At 42.4% G+C, this 13,566-nt stretch overlaps 1 protein-coding gene and 1 long non-coding RNA gene across 3 annotated transcripts in view; one reads left to right on the plus strand and one right to left on the minus strand.

Annotated features, from left to right (window-relative positions):
• WRNIP1 (WRN helicase interacting protein 1) overlaps positions 1 to 13,566 on the plus strand; it is a 181,825-nt gene that overhangs the window by 68,986 nt on the left and 99,273 nt on the right. The window lies entirely within an intron of this gene.
• LOC138642547 (uncharacterized) overlaps positions 1 to 13,566 on the minus strand; it is a 135,730-nt gene that overhangs the window by 11,157 nt on the left and 111,007 nt on the right. Inside the window, exon 2 of the long non-coding RNA XR_011314056.1 lies at positions 10,399 to 10,486. This is a non-coding gene — a long non-coding RNA (uncharacterized lncRNA). The remainder of the gene's footprint in view (positions 1 to 10,398; positions 10,487 to 13,566) is intronic.

The following is a 13,566-nucleotide window of genomic DNA, read 5'->3' on the forward strand; positions in this document are numbered from 1 at the left end:
TTAAAAAAGAAAAGCAAACTTCAGCCACGGGACATGGATTTTCCTAAAATCAAGAAACCCTTTTAACCTCTTTCCGACATTTGGCGTAATAGTACGCCCATATCAGACTTCCCCTGTTTGATGCGGGCTCGCGATCCATCCGCGGCTGCTAACTAGTTAAATGCTGCTATCCATCTCTGACAGTGGCATTTAACTTGCGCTTACCGGAAGCGTATCATAAATACCACCCTTTGGTGATCCTGTCACATGATCGCGGGTCAACAATGGGTTGGCATGACAACCAGAGGTCTGCAGCAGACCTATATGGTTGTCATTGCCAGATTGCTGTGAGTGCCACCCCGTGGTCAGCGCTCATAGCAAGTGAGCATTTCTTCTGTGTAGCAGAAGCGATCAAAGTACTGCAGCTTCTAGTCTTCCATGGAGACTATTAAAGCATGCAAAAAGTAAAAAAAAATGTTTAAAAAAACATATTAAAAAATAAATATATAAAAGTTCAAATCACCCCCTTTTCGCCCCATTAAAAAAAAAGCAATAAAAATAAATCAAATATACACATATTTTGAATCGCCACGTTTAGAATCGCCCAATCTATCAATATATAAAAAAGAATTAACCCGATCGGTAAACGGCGTAACGAGAAAAAAATTAAAACCGTCAGAATTACATTTTTGGTCATCGCTATATTGTAATAAAATGCAATAACTTCGATCAAAAGATCGTATCTGCACCAAAATAGTATCAATATAAACATCAGCCGTAGATGATGAAAACTGGAGATGCTACGGGTCTCAAAAGAGTGCACTTTTCTTTTTTCAAACTAATTTGGTTTTTTTTTCTTCAATTTTTTGTATTTGATGAACATGGTAAGAAAACAACAAAAAAAACTGTGGAATTGCACTTTTTTTTGCAATTTAACCACACACAGTTTTTTTTCTTCATTTTGCAGTATACGATATGTTAAAACCAATGGTGTTGTTCAAAAGTACAACTTGTCCCGCAAAAAAACAAGACCTCAAGTGGCCATATTCACCGAAAAATAAAAAAGTTGGGAAAAAGGGGAGCAAAAAACAGAAATTCAAAAGCTGAAATACCCCTGGTCATTACGAGGTTAAAGGGAATCTGTCACCAGGTTTTTGCCACCCAATTTGAGAGCAGCATAATGTAGAGGCAAAGATCCTAATTCCAGTGATGTGTCATCTACTAGGCTGAAAAAAGTTGAATACTTGGAGTAGCAGCAGAAATAAAATAAGACCTGTCATATCGTATTAATGACAGGTCCTCTTTAAATATGTCATAAAACAAAATATATATTACCGTATATACTCGAGTATAAGCCGAGATTTTCAGCCCACTTTTTTGGGCTGAAAGTCCCCCTCTCGGCTTATACTCGAGTCATACCCAGGGGTCGGCAGGGGAGGGGGGAGCGGGGGTCGTCTAATTATACTCACCTACTCCTGGCGCGGTCCCTGGCTTCCCGGCGCCCCAGCTTTTTCCTGTACTGAGCGGTCACATGGTACCGCTCATTACAGTAATGAATATGCGGCTCCAAATCCCATAGGGGTGGAGCCGCATATTCATTACTGTAATGAGCGGTAACGGTGACCGCTCAGTACAGGACGAAGCTGCGGTGTCGGGAAAGCAGGGACTGCACAGCGCCAGGAGCAGGTGAGTATAATGGGGAGGGGAGCGCTGCATGATATTCACCTGCTCCCCGTTCTGTCTTCTGCAGTGACGCTCAGGTCAGAGGGCGCGGTGATGTGGTTAGTGCGCTCCCTCTGCCTGAACGTTGGTGCAAAAGATGGTGAAGAAGATGGAGCGTGTTGTGAGTTCTGTTTTTGGGCTCCCTCTGGTGGTTACTGATGGTACTGGGTGACTTGTGTTCTCTGCGGTCTCTGGTGTCCACCTGTTCCATCAGGTTATGGGAGTTTCCTATTTAACCTGGCTTTTTTGTCATTTCCTCGCCGGCTATCAATGTAATCAGCGTGTCTTTTTACCTCTGCTCCCTGCGTCTGTTATCTTCAGGACAAGCTAAGTTTTGATTTTCCTGTTCCACGTTTTGCTTTATTTTTGTCTTAGTCCAGCTTGCAGATATGTGTTTCCTTGCTGCTGGTTGCTCTAGTGGGCTGAAATTACTCCTCATGTTCCATGAGTTGGCACATGAGTTCAAGTAATTTCAGGATGGTTTTTTGAAGGGTTTTTCGCTGACCGCGCAGTTCACTTTTGTATCCTCTGCTATCTAGCTTTAGCGGGCCTCATTTTTGCTGATTCTATTTTCATAACTACGTATGTGCTTTCCTCTCATTTCACCGTTATTACATGTGGGGGGCTGCTATTTCTGTGGGGTGTTTCTCTGGAGGCAAGTGAGGTCTGTGTTTCTTCTAATATGGGAAGTTAATCCTTCGGCTGGCGCGAGACGTCTAGGAATCATCGTAGGCACGTTCCCCGGCTACTGCTAGTTGTGTGTTTAGGTTCAGGATCGCGGTCAGCTCAGGTTCCATCACCCTAGAGCTTGTTTTGTTTTTGTGCTTGTCCTTTTGTGATCCCCTGCCATTGGGATCATGACAGGAGCGGTGCCGGAACGAAGTCAGGTGAATATTGAAAGTGTAGGGGGCCTGAGCGACGGAGAGGTGAGTATGTGATTTTTTTTTTATCACAGCAACAGCAAATGGGACAAGTGTCTGTATGGAGCATCTTATGGGGCCATAATCAATGTTTGTGCAGTACTATATGGGGCAAGTGTCTGTATGGGGCCATAATGTTTGTGCAGCACTATATGGGGCAAGTGTATGGAGCATCTATGGGGCCATAACGTTTGTGCAGTATTATATGGGGAAAATGTCTATATGGAGCATCTATGGGGCCATAATGTTTGTGCAGCACTATATGGGGCAAGTGTGTATGGAGCATCTTATGGGCCCATAACGTTTGTGCAGTACTATATGGGGCAAGTGTCTGTATGGGGCCATAATGTTTGTGCAGCACTATATGGGGCAAGTGTCTGTATGGGGCCAAAACGTTTATGCAGCACTATATGGGGCAAGTGTCTGTATGGAGCATCTTATGGGCCCATAACGTTTGTGCAGTACTATATGGGGCAAGTGTCTGTATGTGGGGCCATAACGTTTATGCAGCACTATATGGGGCAAGTGTCTGTATGGGGCCATAACGTTTGTGCAGCACTATAAGGGGCAAATGTGTCTATGGAGCATCTTATGGGGCCATTATTAACCTTTTATGCAGGATTATATGGGGCATATTTTAATATGAAGCATCTTATGGGGCCATCATAAACTTTATGGAGCATTATATGGGGCTCCTGATTCAATATGGATATTCAAAAACACTTAACCTACTGATGTCTCAATTAATTTTACTTTTATTGGTATCTATTCTTTACTTTTGACATTTACTGGTATCTGCTGCATTTCCCACCCTAGGCTTATACTCGAGTCATTAAGTTTTCCCAGTTTTTTGTGGCAAAATTAGGGGGGTCGGCTTATACTCAGGTCGGCTTATACTTGAGTATATACGGTAAACACCTAAATCATAAAACGTATTTCCTGCTTATATTTGATATTTCCTTATACCATGAAGGTAAACCTTTCTGTAGCAGAAGAACAAAGTGCAAAGTTCACAGGCTAGCCCTCAGAGATTGATATGTGCTGTGTTATTTTAGAGACAAGACACACTGTTGCCAAGATCTCCTTCCACTAGAACCCTGGCAACTTCTAATATTTACTTGTGGAAAACATTCAAATCGAAAAATGAGTTGCACTTGGATATATACAGTAGTGCAGACTGTTTATTGAATTCATTTTTATTGCCTAAAGTTTGTATATAAATATACTGTAGCTACACGGAAAGGAGCTTACTGCACTAATGTCCGTGCAAACCCATTTAACACATATAAATCAATATACTAATTAGTTAGACAGAAGTGTATCTTTGCAATTTGTGTTTTTTGTAAGGACATCTCATACAAATGGTAAAGTGCTTACAGTTGAATAATATATTTCAAGAACTGTCCAAAAACCCATCGACTGTAGTATTGTCCAGATGATCATTGAAACTTCATATATGCGTCCAGTAGCGGAACCTGCTACGTTTCTCCACTCTTTCTTAACCCTGCCTGCTGGGAATCTTGTCAGCAGAAATTTACATCCCAAACTATATGCGCAAAAACCAAGTCCAGCAATACCTTTTTTAGATGGCAAGTCTATCTGAGAAATCAGTGTGTTGATTTGCAAATGAGGTTAAAGAACTATGAATCCGAAGCCTTTGTCACTCAAGCTCTATTCCCTACCCAGTGCTGCCCTCTCCTGCTTGCTTGATGACTCCTTTACCTGATGTCACACAGTAGCAGGGACTACAACCCCTGGCAAAATTTATGGAATCACTGGCCTTGGAGAATGTTCATTCAGTTTAATTTTGTTGAAAAAAAGCAGATCATAGACATGGCACAAAACTAAAGTCATTTCAAATGGCAACTTTCTGGCTTTAAGAAACACTAAAAGAGATCAAGAACAAAAAATGTGGTAGTCAGTAATGGTTACATTTTTTAACCAAGCATAGGGAAAAAAAATATGGAATCACTCAATTCTGAGGAAAGAATTATGGAATCACCCTGTAAATTTTCATACCCAAAAATAACACCTGCATCAAATTAGATCTGCTTGTTAGTCTGCATCTAAAAAGGAGTGATCACACCTTGGAGAGCTGTTGCACCAAGTGGACTGACATGAATCATGGCTCCAACACGAAAGATGTCTGTTGAAACAAAGGAGAGGATTATCAAACTCTTAAGAGGGTAAATCACACGCAATGTTGCAAAAGATATTGGTTGTTCACAGTCAGCTGTGTCTAAAATCTGGACCAAATACAATAAACATGGGAAGGTTATTAAAGGCAAACATACTGGTAGACCAAGGAAGACATCAAAGCGTCAAGACCGGAAACTTAAAGCAATATGTCTCCAAAATAGGAAATGCACAACAAAACAAATGAGGAACGAATGGGTGGAAACTGGAGTCAACGTCTGTGACCGAACTGTATGGCTGGGTTCACATTACGTTGTGGCGTCCGTTAGACTGACTACATTACACCGCGGCATAAACGAGGTGTAACGTTGTCAGTCTAACGCCGCCATTATCCCCTAAGTCGGCCGCAACGCTAGCGCACGTCCACAATGGGCATACGCTAGCGATGTGCCATCATTGAGTGACGGACCTTGAGACGCAGGCTGCAGCGTTTCCGGGTCCGTCACTGCTAGCGCAGATAGAGCTAGCAGATGCTCTATCTGCGCTAGCGCTCTGCATATACCAGTACTTGCGTTGACAGCAGCCCGTTAGCGTATGTTGAACGGGCTGCTGTTTAACGCAGTGTGAACCCGGCCTAAGAAACCGCCTAAAGGAAATGGGATTTACATACAGAAAAGTTAAACGAAAGCCATCATTAACACCTAAACAGAAAAAAAACAAGGTTACAATAGGCTAAAGAAAAGCAATCGTGGACTGTGGATGACTTAGTGAAAGTCATATTCAGTGATGAATCGCAAATCTGCATTGGGCACGGTGATGATGCTGGAACTTTTGTTTGGTGCCATTCCAATGAGATTTATAAAGATGACTGCCTGAAGAGAACATGCAAATTTCCACAGTCATTGATGATATGGGGCTGCATTACATCTTCAATAAATGCACAAGTTTATGTTGATATTTTGGACACTTCTTATCCCATCAATTGAAAGGATGTTTGGGGATGATTAAATCATTTTTCAAGATGATAATGCATCCTGCCGTAGAGCAAAAACTGTGAAAACATTCCTTGAAAATAGACACATGAGGTCAATGTCATGGCCTGCAAATAGTCCGGATCTCAATCCAATTGAAAATCTTTGGTGGAAGTTGAAGAAAATGGTCCATGACAAGGCTCCAACCTGCAAACCTGATCTGGAAACAGCAATTAGAGAGAGTTGGAGCCAGACTGATGAAGAGTATTGTTTGACACTCATTAAGTCCATGCCAGAGACTGCAAGCTGTAATAATAGCCAGAAGTGGTGCAACAATATAATAATGATGTGTTGGAGTGTTTTTTTTGTTTTTCATGATTCCATAATTTTTTCCTCAGAATTGAGTGATTCCATAATTTTTTCCCTATGCTTGGTTAAAAGAAGTAACCATTACTGACTACAACATTGTTTGTTCTTGATTTCTTTTTGTGTTTCTTAAAGCCAGAAAGTTGCCATTTGAAATGACTATACTTTTGTGCCATGTATGCGATCTGCTTTTTTTTTATACAAAATTAAACAACATCCTCCAAGGCCAGAGATTCCATAATTTTTGTCAGGGGTTGTAGAGCTGGAGTGACAGATGCTTCAGATCTACAAGTCGATTTTTAGCCTAATTTGCATATTGGTTCAACGCCGAATTCTTGGTAACAGAGGAACGGACTGGACAAGTAATGGTATTGCTGGACTTGTGTTTTTAAAAGAGTTAAGCACATATATAGTTTTTTTTGAGGAGGGCAAATACTGGTGACAGATTCCCATTAAGCAGTGGCTGAATTTTGCAATAATTGTCACAATAGTGGAATACATATTCATAAGAACATTAAAAATGCATGAGACTATGTGGTTTAACACCTTCATGACCCAGCCTATTTTGACCTTAATAACCTGGCCATTTTTTGCAATTCTGACCAGTGTCCCTTTATGAGGTAATAACTCAGGAACGCTTCAACGGATCGTAGCGATTCTGAGATTTTTTCGTGACATACTGAGCATTATGTTAGTGGTAAATTTAGGTCGATAATTTTTGCGTTTATTTGTGAAAAAAACGGAAATTTGGCGAAAATTTCCCAATTTTCACATTTTGAATTTTTATTCTGTTAAACCAGAGAGTTATGTGACACAAAATAGTTAAAGGGAACCTGTCACCCTGAAAATCTATGGTGAGGTAAGCCCACCGGCATCAGGGGCTTATCTACAGCATTCTGTAATGCTGTAGATAAGCCCCCAATGTTACCTGAAAAAGGAGAAAAAGACGTTATATTCTACTCACCCAGGGGCGGTCCCGCTGCTGGTCAGGTCAGATGGGCGTCTCCGGTCCGCTGCGGCGCCTCCTATCTTCTTTCCATGACGTCCTCTTCTGATCTTCAGCCACGGCTCCGGCGCAGGCGTACTTTACTCTGCCCTCTTGAGGGCAGAGGATAGTACTGCAGTGCGCAGGCGCCGGAAAGGTCAGAGGCCCGGCGCCTGCGCACTGCAGTACTTTGTCTGCCCTCAACAGGGCAGAGCAAAGCACGCCTGCGCCGGAGCCGTGGCTGAAGATCAGAAGAGGACGTCATGGAAAGAAGATAGGAGGCGCCGCAGCGGACCAGAGACGCCCATACGACCTGACCAGCAGCGGGACCGCCCCTGGGTGAGTATAATATAACGTCTTTTTCTCCTTTTTCAGGTAACATCGGGGGCTTATCTACAGCATTACAGAATGCTGTAGATAAGCCCCTGATGCCGGTGGGCTTACCTCACCCGCGATTTTCGGGGTGACAGGTTCCCTTTAATAAATAACATTACCCACATGTCTACTTTACATCAACACAATTTTGGAAACAAATTTTTTTTTTGCTAGGAAGTTATAAGGGTTAAAATTTGACCAGCGATTTCTCATTTTTACAGCAAAATTTACAAAACCATTTTTTTAGGGAACACCTCACATTTGAAGTCAGTTTGAGGGGTCTATATGGCTGGAAATACCCAAAAGTGACACCATTCTTAAAACTGCACCCCTCAAGGTGCCCAAAACCACATTCAAGAAGTTTATTAACCCTTTAGGTGTTTCTCAGCAGCGGAAGCCACATGGAAGGAAAAAATGAACATTTAACTTTTTAGTCACAAAAATAATCTTTTAGTAACGATTTTTTTTATTTTCCCAAGGGTAAAAGGAGAAATTGGACCCCAAAAGTTGTGGTCCAATTTGTTCTGAGTATGCCGATACCCTTTATGTGGGGGGGAACCACTGTTTGGGTGCACGACAGGGCTCGGAAGGGAAGGAGTGCCATTTGACTTTTTGAACGAAAAGATTGGAGCTCTCCCACATGTGACCCCATTTTGGAAACTAGACCCCCCCAAGGAAGATGCATAGTGAGCACTTTAAACCCCCAGGTGCTTCACAAATTGATCCATGAAAATGAAAAAGTACTTTTTTTTTTTTTTTTACAAAAAAAGTTCTTTTAGCCTCAATTTTTTCATTTTCACATGGGCAACAGGATAAAATGGATCCTAAAATTTGTTGGGCAATTTCTCTTGAATACACTGATACCTCACATGTGGGGGTAAACCACTGTTTGGGCACACAGCAAGGCTCGGAAGGGAAGGAGCGCCATTTGACATTTTGTATGAAAAATTAGCTCCAATCATTAGCGGACAGCATGTCACGTTTGGAGAGCCCCTGTGTGCCTAAACATTGGAGCTCCCCCACAAGTGACCCCATTTTGGAAACTAGACCCCCCAAGGAACTTATCTAGATGTGTGGTGAACACTTTAAACCCCCAAGTGCTTCACAGAAGTTTATAACGCAGAGCCGTGAAAATAATCATTTTTCTTTCCTCAAAAATGATTTTTTTAGCCCGCAATTTTTTATTTTCACAAGGGTGACAGGAGAAATTGGACCCCCAAAATTGTTGTCCAGTTTGTCCTGAGTATGCTGGTACCCCATATTTGGAGGTAAACCACTGTTTGGGCACACGTCGGGGTTCAGAAGGGAGGGAGCACCAGTTGACTTATTGAACGCAGGATTGGCTGGAATCAGTAGTGGCGCCATGTCGCGTTTGGAGACCCTCTGATGTGCCTAAACAGTGGAAACCCCTCAATTCTAACTCCAGCACTAACTAACCCCAACACATCCCTAACCCTAATCCCAACTCTATCCATGACCCTAATCACAACCCTAACCCCAACACACCCCTAACCCTAATCCCAACCCTAACCACAACCCTAACCCCAACACACCCCTAATCCCAACCATAACCCTAACCACAAGCCTAACCCTAACCCCAAAACACCCCTAATCTTAACCCTAATTCCAACCCTAACTCTAATTCCAACCTTAAGGCTATGTGCCCACGTTGCGGATTTGTGTGCGGATTTTTCCGCACCGTTTTTAAAAAATCCTCAAGTAAAACGCACTGCGTTTTACCTGCCGATTTCCAGTGTTTTATGTGTGGATTTCACCAGCGGATTCCTATACAGGAACAGGTGTAAAATGCTGCAGAATCCGCACAAAGAATTGACATGCTGCGGAAAACACCAAGATGGGCACAGCGGATTTGGTTTTCCATAGGTTTACATGGTACTATAAACGTAATGGAAAACTGCTACGAATCCGCAGCGGCCAATACGCTGCACATCTGCAGCCAAATCTGCACCTTGTGTACATAGCCTAATTCTAACCCAAATTCTAACCGTAACTCTAACCCTAATTGCAACACTAACCCTAGTTCTAACCCTTACCCTAACCCTAGTTCTAACCCTAACCCTTGTGGAAAAATAAATATATTTTCTTTATTTTATTATGTTCCCTACCTATGGGGGTGATAAAGGGGGGGGGGTTTATTAACTATTTTTTTTATTTTGATCACTGATATGATCTATCATAGTGATCAAAATGAAAGAATGAATCTGCCGGCCGGCAGATTCGGCGGGCGCACTACGCATGCGCCCACCATTTTGTAAGATGGCGGCGCCCATGCAGAAGACGGACGGACATCGGGAGGGACAAAGGAGGTTGGTGAGTATGGGGGGGTGGGATCGGAGCACGGGGGGATGGGATTGGAGCGCGGTGGGAGCAGACAGGAGGATGGTGGGGAGCGGAGGACAGGACTGAGGACGGAGGGGAGGAGATCGGTGGCGGGGTCAGATAGTGGTCTCCAGCCATGGCTGATGATATTGCAGCATCGGTCATGGCTGTATTGTAATATTTCACCAATTTTCATTGGTGAAATATTACGATTGCTCTGATTGAAAGTGAAACGTCACTTTCAACAGCTAATCAGAGCGATCGTTCCCATGGGGGGGTGGGGGGGCGAAGTACCACTCCCCCTGTCCCCGCAGGTCGGGTGAAATTTCAGTTAACCCTTTCACCCGATCTGCAGGAACGCGATCCTGCCATGATGCCACATAGGCGTCACAGGTCGGATTGGCACCGAGTTTCATGACGCCTACGTGGCGTCACAGGTCGGGAAGGGGTTAAATGTTCTTCTGAAAATGTTTTCCACTAACATGAACAGACTAATGATTGCGAGATCTGGACACTTCTAGCCTGCATTCTTTTGGCCAGGTTTCACAGTCCACATATGTACTCAAATTTTTGGATGGGCCCCAGTCTTCTGTCCCGAACGTACCAGCTCACAGGCATATATGAGGTTGTTGACTTCAGTCATCGCTGTCTGAACTCAAACCATGAATGTTGGAAAACCAGCCATAGGAAACCTGCAGACGAGTGTATGAAAAATCAACTGAGTTTCATTGAGAAAACAGAAAATATTTTTTTCATTTTTATAATTTTCATAAGATTTTCATCCATGTGCCCATCCGTGTGTCTGTTTTTTACATCCACGTGATCTTCATGTGCTATACGTGTGTACGTGTGTGATCCGTTTTCATACATTAACCACTTCATGACATGCGGCGTACATGTACCGCCCAGCGGTCGGCGCTCATAGCAAGTGAGCATTTCTGCTACACACAGGCAATCTGTAGCAGAGGCTATCGGATTATCGCAGTTTCTAGTTTCCTATGGAGACTATAGAAGCATGTGAAAAAAAAAACGTTTAAAATAAGTGTGTATATATATATATACAGTGCAGACCAACACACCTTCTCATTTAAAGATTTTTCTGTATTTTCATGACTATGAGAATTGTACATTCACACTGAAGGCATCAAAACTATGAATTAACACATGTGGAATTATATAATTAACAAAAAAGTGTGAAACAACTGAAATTATGTCTTATATTCCAGGTTCTTCAAAGTAACCACCTTTTGCTTTGCTGACTGCTTTGCACACTCTTGACATTCTCTTGATGAGCTTCAAGAGATAGTCACTGGAAATGGTTTTCACTTCACAGCTGTGCCCTGTCAGGTTTAATAAGTGGGATTTCTTGCCTTATAAATGGGGTTGGGACCATCAGTTGTGTTGTGCAGAATTCTGGTGGATACACAGCTGATAGTCCTACTGAATAGACTGTTAGCTGCTTTTTTTTCTTGCCATAATACAAATTCTAAGTAAAGAAAAAGGAGTGGCAATCATTACTTTCAGAAATGAAGGTCAGTCAGTCCGAAAAATTGGGAAAACTTTGAAAGTGTACCCAAGTGCAGTGGCAAAAACCATCAAGCGCTACAAAGAAACTGGCTCACTTCAGGACCGCACCAGGAAAGGAAGACCAAAAGTCACCTCTGCTTCTGAGGATAAGTTTATCCTAGTCACCAGCCTCAGAAATGGCAGGTTAACAGCAGCTCAGATTAGAGTCCAGGTCAATGCCACACAGAGTTCTAGCAGCAGACACATCTCTACAACAACTGTTAAGAGGAAACTTTGTGCAGCAGGCCTTCATGGAAAAATAGCTGATAGGAAACCACTGCTAAGGACAGGCAACAAGCAGAAGAAACTTGTTTTGGCTAAAGAACACAAGGAATGGACATTAAACCAGTGGAAATTTGTGCTTTGGTCTGATGAGTCCAAATTTGAGATCTTTGGTTCCAACCACCATGTCTGTGCGATGCAGAAAAGGTGAACGGATGGACTCTACATGCCCAATTCCCACCGTGAAGCATGGAGGAGGAGGTGTGATGGTGTGGAGGTGCTTTGCTGGTGACACTGTTGGGGATTTATTCAAAATTGAAGGTATACTGAACCAGCATGGCTACCACAGCATCTCGCAGCGGCATGCTATTCCATCCGGTTTGCGTTTAGTTGGACCATCATTTATTTTTCAACAGGACAATGACCCCAAACACACCTCCAGGCTGTGTAAGGGCTATTTGACCAAGAAGGAGAGTGATGGGGTGCTACGCCAGATGACCTGGCCTCCACAGTCACCAGACTTGAACCCAATCGAGATGTTTTGGGGTGAGCTGGACCACAGAGTGAAGACAAAAGGGCCAACAAGTGCTAAGCATCTCTGGGAACTCCTTCAAGATTGTTGGAAGACCATTTCTGGTGATGACCACTTGAAGCTCATCAAGAGAATGTCAAGAGTGTGCAAAGCAGTCATCAAAGCAAAAGGTGGCTACTTTGAAGAACCTAGAATAATTTTTGTTAAGTATATAATTCCACATGTGCTATTTCATAGTTTTGATGCCTTCAGTGTGAATGTACAGTTTTTATAGTCAAGAAAATACAGAGAAATCTTACTGTGTGTATATGTGTGTGTGTGTGTATATATATATATATATATATATATATATACATATATATATATATATATATATATATATATATATATATATATATATTTATATATTTTCAAGCTGCATTCAGGGTCGCCTGATCTTTTTAGATATGCCGTACTTGGAATTTTGTTCACGTTTTCGAGTACCAGATATGGTAAAACCAATGGTGTCATTCAAAAGGACAACTTGTCCCGAAAAAATAAGCCCTCATATGGCCATATTGACGGGAAAATAAAATAAGTTGTGTCTCTGGAAAGGAGAGAATTAAGGAGAAACAAAAATGAAAAAGGGCCGTGACGTGAAGCGGTTAAAGCCATGTACATGATCACATGCCATTTCCTATGTTTATAACAGGAATCTATCTGTAAAAATTGTCAGTCTGATGGTCTGTGTGAGATCATTTTTTTTTCTCGCACCCATACACTTGAATATGTGAGTCTCATCCAAGACTGGGATAAAAAATAGTAGTATTTGCTGCATTTTTTTTTTCTAAGGCTAGGTTCACATTGCCTTAGCGCAATCTGCTAGCGCTATGCGCTTAACGGATTGCACTAACGCAATGTTTCTTTTTGGTCCGCGTTCGCCGTCCCCGCTAGCGCAGATCCCCGTCACAAAAGAACCGCACATCGCTAGCGCGTGCCGAAAATGGCACGCGCCAGCGATGCGCTACAGGCAGAAATAACATTGCTGTCAATGGGTGCGCTAACTGATCCGTTGCACAGCGTTAATTGCGACATTTTCGCCGTGCAACGCTGTCCGTTAGCGTTAACCCATTAACGCAATGTGAACCTAGCCTGACAATCAGTCCGAGAAAAAGAATCATTTAGATTTATACCCTTTTATGCATTTGTATGCATGCACTCACAGCCTAATCAGGCATGCTTAGACAATGGTGGTGAACAGGTTTAGTTGCTCAGAAATTTCAGCTAATTCTGTGGAAATATAACAGGCAGGTTTGAATTTTCAAGTCACAATATGCTATAATTTCTCATGGAATCTGCTTATTCGCGAACTTATTTTAATTTTTTATTAATGAGTAGTGATGAGTGTACATGCTCGGATAGGGTTTTATACTATTTTTCGAGCATGCCAAACTCACTCGGTTAACACCCAAG

This window comes from Ranitomeya imitator, chromosome 6 (genome assembly GCF_032444005.1).
Source record: "Ranitomeya imitator isolate aRanImi1 chromosome 6, aRanImi1.pri, whole genome shotgun sequence".
Lineage (NCBI taxonomy): Eukaryota > Metazoa > Chordata > Amphibia > Anura > Dendrobatidae > Ranitomeya > Ranitomeya imitator.